At 35.4% G+C, this 13,401-nt stretch overlaps 1 pseudogene; it reads left to right on the top strand.

Annotated features, from left to right (window-relative positions):
* The first annotated feature begins 2,407 nt into the window (after positions 1-2,407).
* LOC114739613 (sterol 3-beta-glucosyltransferase UGT80A2-like) overlaps positions 2,408-13,401 on the top strand; it is a 145,567-nt pseudogene continuing 134,573 nt past the window's right edge.

Raw genomic sequence — 13,401 nt, 5'->3', positions numbered from 1 at the left:
TGTCAACTTCATGAAGTTTGCAATATCTCCTTTTGTAAAATAGATCAATGATGTGGTTATTTTGCCGAATATAATTTGATCAGGTACATGCTGTGATTTTCATCTTTGATGCTGCATAATGGAGCATGCTGTTATTTGTTGAAAACTCATTAATAGGTTGCTGCTTTGTTTTTTAAAGTTTCCAAATATTAAGAATTTAAAAAGCTTTTGTCTTTGTTTCTTCTCTGACAGGTCTGGCACATTCTATCTGGTTACTCCATCTATTTGATACTTTTTGGTGCACCTGCCACGTCTGGATTACAGAACCATGGTGTAAATATCCTAAATGGCTGACACAAGAATGTCATTATGAACTGAAAAAAGAGCTAAAAATGCCTTCTTCAATGATCTTCAAAAGTCATCGTTTATTAATTGGTTCACAAGGCTCTAATAATGATGTGCCACATGCACACATATATATGTATACGTGTGTGTGTGTGGAGCTATCATCTTGTTCCTAACATACAGAACAACTATATCGGATACAAATGGCAGATTACTATTAGTGTGCATTAGACAAACCACAAACAAGGATACAAAAATAAATAATATATAGTGCTGTAAGTGGAAATTTCAAGCAATAACACCAGAATGAACTTCATGCCTCAATAAAATCATCGAGCCTACTCGCTTCATCCCGCAATGAGGTTAAGGATGCCTCAAGAGAAGCTAACTCATTTCTAAGAGTGGAAAGCTTTGGCTTTAGTCTCCTCAAGCTCTCATGAGTTCATCTCCATTATCACAGCTCTCCATGCAGCCATACACATAACTGAGCTAAGAAGCATCAAAACCAACTGCTTCCAAGGTAGCACAATACCCTTTGGTGTAGCTTTGATCATCCTCTGTCACTTTGAGTAACCTCTCTCTTCATTTGTAGAAGGGCTGGAGGCACTTTGAGCAACCTGAGCCAGAGGCCTCTGACTACCTGACCTGACTTGCTCATTCTACTCTTTGTCATAAGATTGACTTGGAAGTTTGAGTGTTCCATGCTGCCCAGTGTCTGCAATCTAATTAGGCTTTGATTGTCCCACTTTCTTCTCAGAGCTTGATGCTCTGGTTCTGGTAGTACTGGCAGTCATGTGATGAGTTTGACTACTTTTTGTAATATCATTGGAAGATTCCTTATAGTTGCCTTCATCTCCTTTTCGAGTTTCCTGATTAAGATAGGCACACAAGATATTATATCTTGACAGCAATGCACATTTAGATTCAATATTTGTATCCATGTTTAAGTTTTCATTTGACTGTGTTTAAGTTTTACATATTTTTTCAGTCATTCATATTCTGTTGCAGCACAATATTGTCTAAATTTAGTTCTTTAGATTTTACAAATGGAGGTTGAGACACAGACATGATATTACAAGTGTCAATCATATCAGAATTTACCTTTTGGTATACGTACCTTGTCTTTGAACAAGTGCTTAATAGTGGTGTTAAGGTCTTCTTTCCAGCGTTTCTTCCCCCTTTTTCCACTTTTACTAATTTTAGATATGGGGCAATAATGATTCTAGATGAGAAATTTTGCATTTGGGGCATCCTGTCACTTCCAATGTCACCAAAGAGGGGAATATGAAGGTGTATTTCCCAGAGCAAAAGCTTTTGAAACGTAATAGACAAGTTAGCTCCAAATACTTCAAGCTTTCAAATATGATTTTTTCGTCTGATGCTCCTTCATTAGTCATCACAACCTCCTCTTGGATTCCTCAACCTCTATTTCGATTATAATCACAGAAAGACCCATGCCACTTACTTTTTGGGTGCATAATGTTAACTATTTTCTTAATCCACAAGACTTTACAATGCCATTCATATCTCTTAATTAGGCAACTCTTTCATATTTTTTATAACCTCCAAACTCGGTCGATCCATTTCATGCAAAGATGAAATGGTGCAACCACAAAGCAGTGTTTGTTGACTGATTCCTGGTTAAACTGGCCAGTTTGCATCTCCTTTGACTGGTTCTATGTTGCACTAATGATGGTAGTTGAAACTGGATACTAGCTGGTGTAACTCCCTCGTCTGGATTGCAAAACCATGGCGCAAATATCCTAAATGGCTGACGGAAGAATGCAATTATGAACTTGAAAAAAGATCTAAAAATGATATCTTCAAAGAATCAAAAGTCATCATGATCTTCAGATACCAACCCAACTTTTCACACACATTTCCCCTTTTGATATTGGGATGGTCTGAATGGCAATTCTACTTGTTTTCAAACTCTTCAGAGAAAAATACTTCACTGATAAATTTTGTCTTTCTGTAATGTAATCATACGATATGCTATACTTCATCCAATTTTATCATGTTAAATAAATCCTATCTTTTCTTAGTCAGGCTAGCATTCACACCTGTTTATCATACTGTGCTGATGGACATTGCAACATTCAATTTTAGGTCATACCATGTGGCAGAGGCACTGAAAATACCAATACATATTTTTTTTACAATGCCATTGACGTAAATCTCATCTTGGTGTTCAGCATTTTCTAGTCTGCAAAATTTTATTTCATGTTTAAATCTGCATTGTATCTACTGTCTTCTTCCTTCAAGCCTGTCAGTGAGTTTCCACATCCTTTGTCCCGCGAAAATCAACCAGCTGGATATAGGGCGAGTCTCTTAAATTTGTATCAGTTCTTATGATTCCTTCACTTTCTTTGTCCACGTATTTTAACTGGAAATCAGTCATGTATAGTTATTTCAGCTTTCACATCAAATTGTAGACTCATTAATTTGGCTGGGAACACGAGACATGATCAATGATCTTAGGAAGAATAAGCTGACGCTGCGGCCACTCACTTATTTAAGTGGTTCACAAGGCTCTGATAACGATGTGCCGCACGCATATATATGAAGCCCTCATGTTGTCCCTAAACCAAAAGGTTTGTTTTAGATCTCAATCATAACATTTTATATTTATAGTCATATTTATAAGCTGCATATCTAATACTGTTTCATATCCTCGCAGTTCGTTGCCCTTGATTATGTCTTTTATATATCTTTATTTTATGTTGTTGTTCTCTGGTGCCAAATGAAAAGAATGTTTGATGAAATTATTTCTTTCAATTAAGGAAAATGTTTCGGCGAAGACAGTGTGCTTTGCTGTTGGGAAAAGCCTCAATTAATCTGGGGCACTTCGGTTCCCCTTCTATCCCTTTTTCACTCCGTGAATAGATTCCCACCCAAACCCCCCTCAAATTTTTTTTTTTTTTTTAAATTTTTCTCCCTTAAAGTAAGTGAACTTCTTCTACTGGCTATATTGTTTCTTTTTCTCATCCTATTTGAACAGTGAACTCAATGGAAAAGGTGTGTCAAGTGCTTGAAACGTAACCTGTATTATCTTCTGCTGCTAGAGCCATGACAGGAGCATCTAATCTCCGTTATTTCTTGGTTCACAGATTGGGGTCCAAAAATTGATGCTGTTGGGTTTTGCTTCCTTGATCTTGCATCAAACTATGAACCCCCAGAGTCACTCGTGAAGTGGCTTGAGGAGGGTGACAAGCCTATTTACATTGGATTTGGTACCCTGGTAAATCTTCTTATTTCCATTACGCATTTTGGCCACATCATTCCTGTGTGCTAAAGCACATTTGAACTTTACGTTGTCTTCTTCGAAAAAGATTCAGGCATTTCAATTTGGTTCTGATATACAATGGGCAGGAAATGGTTTCCAGGACATGCCAATCTGCAACATCAGTTAATCGTTATATAACTTGCCTGTATCATAATTTACAGAGGGTCTACTCTGCAGAGTGTTCATTTTTTTCCACTTGTTATGAACACGTTAAAGACTATTGAAAATATCATTTCAAATGAGAATCAAATGGTCCTATTAATTGTTTTTATCTATTTTTCAATGCTGAATGAGATAAAACATCCTAAAATTTTGAAACTAAAATTTAGGAATTATACTTAATTACCATATAATTAAAATAACCATTATTAGTTAATTGCCTTCTGGTTAAGTCTCTTCGCTCCTCGAGGATGAAGCTATGTATTATAAAGGATAATATACATATTATGAGGATGTTAATATTATTGCATCCTTAGTGCAATTTGGTGCTTCCCTGTTTGAAGTTCTGTCCTTATTTAATGATTGTCTGTCTGTTAAACTTCGGCCTTCATATACTACTAAATAATAAAGAAGGGAATTAGGAATTGTTTTGGTTTTAAACTATACTTTTTTGGGCTAGCAAGGGCTTCAATATTCTTGGAAACCCCCCATCTTAATGCTTAACAAGCTATTAATCTCTATCATGGATAGTTAGTGCATGATGGTGGCTATCTTAGGTGGTTTAGGCTATGTTTTCTATTCTGTTCGCAAGACCCAAGCCCACTTAAAAACAAAGCACCCGTAACCTCTCATTGAGGCAAAGTAAATAGTAAACCCATGTTTGACTTAAATCCGCCATGATCTTGCTTTGTCTGCTTCGCATTTTTTTTAAACACGTGCTGCAAACTCTGATCCAAACATACCCTGACTTTCCCGAGATTGCCATGGTCAATGAAGCGAATAGAGACTCTAAATTACGATTGGACCAGAGCCCAACCATAAACTAAGCTGAGCATGAGTCCAAAATTTGGGCCGAATTGTAGTTCGTCTCATGAATGCGGGACACGGCAGCGCTGCTGAATCCATTTGGCTGTATTAAAAATTCACTTCATATGGTCATGACATAGGCCTGATAATAATAGGTGCTTCTGAGTTTACTTTGTCTGATGTGTGTTGATACTGACCCGAGGATGCTCGAAAAGATTTCACTTCAATTGCTGTACTGCAGGTTTTTTTTTTTTTTTTTTAACATCTGTATTTCATCCTAGCATGAAAAGAAATGGCTATTGAACTCAAATAATAAAAAATAAATAAAAATGGTTATGGAACAGGTTTAGTTAGCAAATTGTGGAGTGGAAATTTTAATTTTTCATGCTTAATGATGTACTTACAGATCTCTCTCTGTTTTTTTTTTTTTTTTGCGGTAAAATCTCTCTGTTTTTTTATTTGGTTTACTTTTGGTTGTGTTTGCAAATTATCATTCTTTTCCCCATTTCTTCCTGGTACATCATGGAGGTGTAGGAAGCCAGGAACTACGGCTGCTGGGCTAAAGGCTGCAGTAAATAACTTATAGACCCTCTCTCTCTGCATAATAGATCAGATATGAATAATTGAAATGTAATACTACTACCTATCTTGAGTTGTCAGGGCCAACCTTTAAGAAATTGGGGCAGAAACCCCCACCTATTTTGCCCTAAAAATCTCCCATCATATGCACATCTTCTAGGAGCAACTTAAAATGAAGCCTATTCCTAACTTAAAACAATGGCCTAATAAAATGATCATCCAACACCATAAAAATAAGATCTTCTATTCTACCAACAACTTGACAATTTTAGATTTGTGATCCTTTTCAACATAGACAAGTTGCATATATTCTGATTCTGTCCTTTTTTCAAAAAGAAATTTATTGTTATTATTTTGATGACTGCTATGTTTCCGGGTAGTGCCCGACAACCATAGTTCCATTCTTTGGTGATCAACCATTTTGGGGAAAGCGAGTACATGCCAAAGGAGTTGGTAATATAACCTTCTGTCACTTCTAAGTTTGATAATATGAAAGCCAGCAAAAAGAGGCACACACATATATATATGTCAGAAGTGAAGAGGGACCGTAACCACTCTACGCGTTGTCTGCTAATTATTGATGCATAATACTAAAACGCGGATTTTGATGCAAAAACGCAATTTATGAGAGATATACATTTAATTTTGATACCCACACACGCGCACATAGAAAGATAGTTCATTTATGAGAAGATAAAGTGATAAATCAATGAAGGATAAGAAATCCTCCCAATATGCAGCCAGAAACCTGCAAAAGTCTTACCTATGATTTCTCTCTGCTTTTGCTTGCTAGTTGAGAAGAACTAGTTTTCAGCTACGATGATACTGGTTGATGTGTCGTGCAAAGCATTTCAGTTATTTGAAACTTTAAGGAAGTTGACGATTAGCACTGTAGCAGAAATTCTATCACAATCACGTTTATATGTGTAATACGTCCCCGTTTTATACATTACTAAGATATGGTAACTGAACTTCCTGGTGGATTTACGTGAGGTTCACGGAAAGAACTTCATCAACTTGCACCTCTCTGACATGCTGTTGAAATATTTTTGGAACAGAATTAACTGTGACACTTGAACTTGTTACCCATATATGGAACCGTATACTGTATGAATTAAAATGCAGCAAAGTCTTAGTCAAGCTTAACGTGATCCATCCTAGCCTGGGGCATTGCTGGAGACTCACTTATGATGAACCCTTCCATGTGACCTGCTTTATTAGTATCTATCGTGTAAACCTTTCTACAAACCCAAGATTTACATTGAATTTTGATACACACACACAGAAAGATAGTTCATTTATGAAAAGATAAAGTGATACATCCATGAAGGGCAAGAAATCCCCCGAATATGTAGACAGAAACCTGCAAAAGTCTTGGTATACAGGACCACCACCTATGACTTCTCTCTGCTTTTGCTTGCTAGTTGAGAAGAACTAGTTTTCAGCTACGATGATAGGACTTGCCCATGGCCCATGGTTGAGGTGTAGTGCAAAGCATATCAGTTATTTGAAACTCTAAGGAAGTTTATGATTCCCACTCTAACAGAAATTCTATCACCATCATGTTTATATGTGCAATATGTGTGCACTTGAACCAGCAAAGGCCATGGAAATTGAGGATGGGATGGAAGGAGCAGTGAAAGCCCAGAACCCACGCCATCAAGTTTGTTCTCTATCCGTGGATCTTTTGGTTGTTCCTGATTTTGATCAAGCAAGTTCTGCAGTTCCCACCTCGTAATCTATAATTTGAATTGCAGTTTATCGTTTCTGAGTTTGTAAAATTGCTGTGTGTGTTCTTCTGCTTTTAATCCATAGAATTCAGTTCACAATTCAAGCGACGTACGCAACTGTTCCATTTGATGTAATTATAAATGTCTGTGCAGATCAGTCGGATTAACGAGGGGAAAATGAATGAGCTTTGACAGATGTTATGGAGAATTTAGAAAGGGGACAAGGAATATCGTTTATATCAGATTAAGATTTAAAAATTGAAACATTCTTTGAATAATAGATATAATTTATTATATATACTCCATAGTTTTTAACGCTGTTACTTATAATCTGACTTGACCCTTTAAAAGTTATTATCATTCGAAAATCGGTTATAATAAATTTTAATTTTTTTTAGAGATGCTGATTTTATTCAGTTGGGAAAATTTAAGGGTATGTTTGGATTTTTTAAAAGTTATTATCATTATTCGAAAATCATAACTAATAATAGATTTTAATTTTTTTAAGAGATGACAAATTTTATTCAGTTCTTTATTATTCATTCGTCATTGGGAAAATTTAAAGGTGTATTTGGATTTGAGTTAAGAAATAGAAGTTGGTTGTAATGAATTTATAAAATTCATTTATAAGATAGATTTTTGTGTATAATTGAAAAGCATGTAATAGCAGCTTATGAGATAGTCATACTTTTCGATTCGTAATTAGTTTTAGCGTGTAGATAGCTAGCTTATGAAATAATTACGCATTTGGATTTACAATATATTTTGATATGCACAGAAGGTGTTTGGATATTTTCCAAGAAAGCTGTGATTTTGGGTTTTATAATTGACTTTAAGATGAGTTCAAATAGGCACTGGATTTAAACTTTAATAGCTTCTTTCACAAATAGCGAAGGATTAATGTTTAGTGCAAGTTTTTGGACTCAAATGTCATATACAACTAAAAATTTCTTTCGGCTTAGTTTTTTTACCCCCCTAAAGAAGAACCAAAAAGGTTGGAACTTTTCGCCTGAATTATAAAAAGCAAAACTGAAAAATTGGGATCTCCGAAGTGTTTGTACTTGTCTACTGAAAAACTGAAAAATTAGCTGTCTACATTTACAACTCAAGCCAACCGAATGAGAGCGTTGGCGTGGTAAACGCAGCTGACTTGTCTACTTCTCTACTCTGTTTTGTTTTTTTTCCCACCGAATTTTGAATAACACTACTCCTTCTTCAAATATCAATTCTTCTACTGATAAACATATACTATATCTTATTCTTAATATAAAAGCTATATAATTAATTTGGAAAGATTAAAAAAATTAATTAAATTTGTTGATTGTAATGAATGTGCAGTGACTTCTCCAAATTACTTTTTTAATCATATACATTGAAAATATTTCTTGGTGAGAATCCCTTACAATCAATAACATATTTTAGAAAAAATAATATTAATTTGAAAGATAAAGTAGATTAAGATCTTATATTTATTATCAAATGTAATTTTCAACTAGCTCTTATGTTTAGGACCAGAAGAGGCAGTATAATGACAAAGAATAAGACCCATTCATCAACGTATTGATCGATAAAACAAATCACTTCTGCTCTGAAAGACTCTAGCAGAAGACAAACGAATCCTATTTTTGTTTACATTGAACAGGAGAACTCAAAAACAACCACACGAGAGAATAACGACATTGATGCATGCTACAATGAATCAAGTCTTTATGAATCAAGTCCACTCTGAGTGGTCCTCAGAATAATTAAGTTGTTGTTTTTGAAAAGTACATTCCAATTTTAAACAAGACGATCAATCTAGGCAAGAAAACATCCAGGTTCATTTTATGAGGCCTACTCTGTCTTAATAAATGAGGATTGAACCCTAATTTTATGAGGCACTAAACCAAATTCTTTGCAGCTAATGAACAGTAAAGGTAATGAACCCCTGACATGTTTTTATTCACTTTAGAATGACTTAACATTAATCTCCCACGTTGCAGTCCAAAACCACATAATTAAAATAGTACCCTTAAAAGGATATAGCACTTTCAATGTGCGTTGTCTGCAATATTGTGCAGCAAACAGATCACGAAACCAACATAACAAAGTAAATATATAAGTGTTGACAAAGAAAATGCCAAAGCAAGTAGCTCTAAGAGAGTACATAAAAACTTCAGGATTCAATAAAGGCGTCTAGCCTACTAGCCTCGTTAAGCAACAACACTAAGGACTCCTCCACAGAAGCTAACTCCTTCTTCATGGACTCAAGCTGAGCTCTGAGAGTGGAAGCTTGACCTTTAGTCTCCTCAACCTTTCTCTTGATGCCTTCTCCATCACCACATTCCTCAATGCATTTATACACATAATTGAGCCATGAAGCATCAAAACCAACCACTTCTAAGACGCTACAACACTCTTTGATGTAGTTTCGATCATCTTCTGTCAAGTGGCCTCTTTGAGTGGTCCTCAACATTCGAGTTACTTCGGCAAATAAGGAAAAGGAGCATGAAGCAAGCACTCTTCGTCGCTTTGTGTTGAGCCAATCAAGCACTTGAGGATGCCGCTTGACCCCAGCCTCCAAATACGGTACGTTCTGTTCAGGAATGTCAATCATTCCCTTGTAGTTTCTATAAATGTTTGATTTCTGCATTGATAAAACCATGGGTTCTGCAGCTTGTGAAGGAGATGTATCAAAAGCTGAATCAAAAAACAAACATAAAGAACAGGTTGAGGCAAATTTTGAAGAAATTGAAAAAAAAAAAAAAGGCTTTTTCTGTCCCTATCAATTCATGTAAAATTGATCTGAGCTTGCAAAATGAAATCAATACCTGCTTCATGAATCATGGTTGAGTTTGGTACATTTTGAGCAGCTGGAGTAGAAGGCTTCTGAATGGCGTCACACATCTTTCGAGTCTCAATATACGAATCATGTGATTCTTCTAGTAGATTTTTATGATCATCATAATAGACTTATTAGTTCATCCGAAAAATACTACAAAGAAAAAAAGATACAGAACAGGATAAGAACCTGTGCTTTGTGTTGTTGCAAGTTTCTCTGAATGTTGGGCAGTTTGAATGAAGGGTTTGTCCATGGGGTCACAGATCTCTTGAGTTCCAATAGCTAAAAAAGCAATTAAAAAAATTATGAGACCAGAGTTTCTCCAAAATAAAAGTAAATTACTTCATCCTGAAGAGAAATTAATCCACTACTTTCTTTCTTGTGATTGGTTCCAAAGGTTTTGGGCTGGTTGAATGAATTCTCTTTCGGACAAGTTTTTGACTTGTATAATGCTTCTACCAAATTTTGATTAATATGATAGAAAGTTAAAATCATAGATTAATCAGGCAAAAGCATTAGATCAAAGATCCATCAAAACGAGATTAGAACCTATGTCCTGCACTGCATGTGCTTCCTGGGCAGTTTGAATTAAGGGTTTCTCGGTAGTCTCGTTCACCTCTGGAGTCACAAAGCCAAACAAATAAGTGTAGAAAATACTTAGCAAACAAAATAGCGCAAGGTATTGTGTTGGGGGGGGGGGGGGAAGGAATGCTTCTATAATTTAAAATACGAGAGGTCATTTGAAGCCTTTTTTCTCCGGTATATTTGAGTTGGCACAATATAAGATTATGGTAGTGAATTAAGCAAAGGAATACTGAATTAAAAAAATGCGAGGATATGCATGAGGCCTAGGTGAACGAACTTATAGGATGCTAAATTTCCAAGTCACATGATATTTTCAAACGATTTCTCACATGATAAGAAGTTAGAAACATTCATTATGAAAATGAGTACTACAACAAGGTCAACCCATGGATCCAGAAATGCGGTAGAAATTGGTTCCTTTAATAGTTATAACCAATGGTCTTTTGGTGACGCTGCACATGTATCTGTTGAGTCTTAATACTAAGTGAATAAATAAAAATACTAAAACTATAATACAAATTATTTGACATGAGGTTTTAACAAAATAAAAATAGTTTCCTTCCCTCTAACATGTGAAAAAAGGCTAACCTCCTCTACTGCAAGCAATAACAATGGTGATGAAGATCTGATTAAGAAAATTCTCAGAAAATTGGAACTTTTAAGTCAGTCATTCTTCCATAGTTGATTTTATTTCTCATGATTGCAGGTAAGAATAATTTCTCCAAATAAACAAACTATGCCAATGATCAGTGCAATAAAAATGTGTGGTTGAACTTTCTGCAGAAGAAAGAAGGTCATGGAATGTACCAAAGCAGAGTGATGATATTTCAATTACAGTATAGGTATTGTGGTCCGGATGATCAAATTTTAACGTGGACGAATTTTTAAATCTCGTAATTCCTCTAATGTATTTCAATTTGCATAAAAGAAAATCAGAAAAAATTAATAAGCCAAGTGCTATAATGGACATGCATTACCCTATAAGAAGCAATTTGGATAATCTGTCACATGCTAAAATAATATCAGTACCTGCATCACAAACTCCTGTGGGGCTAAGAGCAGTATTAGCAGCTTCAACCAATGGTCTTCCAATGTTCTCGCCCATCTCTTCAGTCCCCTTAGTTAAACCTGTTACTTTTAAAAAATTGAGAGTAAATAGAATGATATAACATTTTAACAAAATAAAAAATATCTTACATCTAAACATTGCGAAGAAAAATAAAACAAAGAAGAGGAAGAAAGAAAAACATTACTTTCTTTATTGTTGATAGTTGTAGCTTGCTTGAATAGATTCTTGCTAGATTGAGTCTCTGAGTCTTGTGATTCTTCTATTAGTTTTTAATTCCCGTAATAGCATATTAGAATCAATAATTAATTAAAAAAACGTAGAGCTTTGTTTCAAGGAACCTAAACAAAGCTCCTCTCTGATTGGGGAGAAATTTAATGTAGAATGGCGTGAGGTTGTAGATAAAATAATTAATAAATTCCTTCTTTCTTACACGTGAAAGAAATTATTTATGTATGTTCTCTGTGGCTAATACTAGAGGTGGTCATTTAACTAAACGATTTGGCATCTTCAGAAGTTTTCTAGTACTGTCAATTATTTTTAGATGATTTCGGATTATAAAAATCAGAATGCGGAGTATCTCACAAAAAAAAAACATTAATCAAGCCAATGAATATGATAACAAAGTGTCACTAAGCACTCTACTGAACAAAAGGAATCAGTCATTAAATATACCAAAGGATAGTGATAGTGATAAATACCTAATACACTCAAACCTGTAAAAGAAATTAAGGCCAAAGTCAAAGAAACATGTGATTATTTATGGCAAATAGCAGAGTGCAAGGCAATCTCAATACCTTTTTCTTGATTTGTAGAAGGGCTGGAGGCAATTTGAGTAACCGGAGCCAAAGGCCTCTCCGTACCTGACGAGGCTTGCTCATTCAGCTCATTGTCATAAGATTGACTTGAAAGTTTGTGTGTTTCTTGCTTCCCAGTGTCTACAATTTGATTAGGCTTCCATTGTCCTACTTGCCCCCCAGAGCTTGATGCTGTGGTAGTACTGGCACTCATTTGATGAGTTTGACTACTTTTGGTAATATCACTTGAAGATTCCTTATAGTTCCCTTTATCTCCTTCTCGAGTTGCCTGATTAAGGTAGGCACACATGATATTATATCTTGATGGCAACACACATTTACATTCAATATTTTTACCCATATTTAAGTGTTCATTTGACTGTGTTTAAGTTTTACATATTTTTTCAGTCAATCAAATTTTGCAGCAGCAAAATATTGTCTAAATTTAGTTCTTTAGATTTTACAAATGGAGGTTGAGACACACACATGACATTACAGGAGTGTCAATCATCTCAAAATTTATTTTTTAGCATACATACCTCTGTGAACAAATGGTGGATAGTGGCGTTAAGGTCTTCTTTCCAGCGTCTTTTCCCATTTTCCACTGTCACTGATTTTAGAAATGGGGCAATAATGATTCCAGACGAGAAATTTTGCATTTTGGGGCATCCTGTCACTTCCAATTTCACCAAAGAGGGGAATATGAAGGTGTGTTTTCCAGAGCAAAAACTTTTGAAACTTGATAGACAAGTTAGTCCCAAATACTGCAAGCTTTCAAATATGATTTCTTCTTCTGATCCTCCTTCACAAGTCATTACAGCATCCTCTAGCATTCCACAATTGCTAACTTTTAAGCTTGTGAGGCGGACGAGACTTTTAGCCACGAAAGGTGTCATGAAGTACATCAAGTCATTGCAATCCTTTACGATCAAGGTGGTTAAACTTGCGAGAGATGTCGAAGGTGGTGCCAATCTTCTTAACTTAGAACATTGCCCTATATACATTTTTTCAAGGTTTTGAACCAGGGGATGTGACGTTGAGTTGTCATCATTCCATATATGCTCAAGCTTCTCCAATTGAAATAGCCACAATATTTTGATTTGGGTGGGGCTTCCAATACAACAATGATTAATTTCTTCCGAATGAAAGAGTGTTTCAAAAGAACTGCAACGCACTTGTAGTGTGTTTATAGCTGGAAATATTTGGATTAAATCATTCAGAAACTTTATTGGAGTTCCCTGAAAATA

The sequence above is a fragment of the Neltuma alba genome, unplaced genomic scaffold (genome assembly GCF_004799145.2).
Source record: "Neltuma alba isolate B1F8T4 unplaced genomic scaffold, ASM479914v2 tig00002863_pilon, whole genome shotgun sequence".
In the NCBI taxonomy this organism is placed as follows: domain Eukaryota; kingdom Viridiplantae; phylum Streptophyta; class Magnoliopsida; order Fabales; family Fabaceae; genus Neltuma; species Neltuma alba.
Note: the sequence above shows the minus strand (reverse complement) of the source record. Positions and strands in the feature narration are given on the sequence as shown.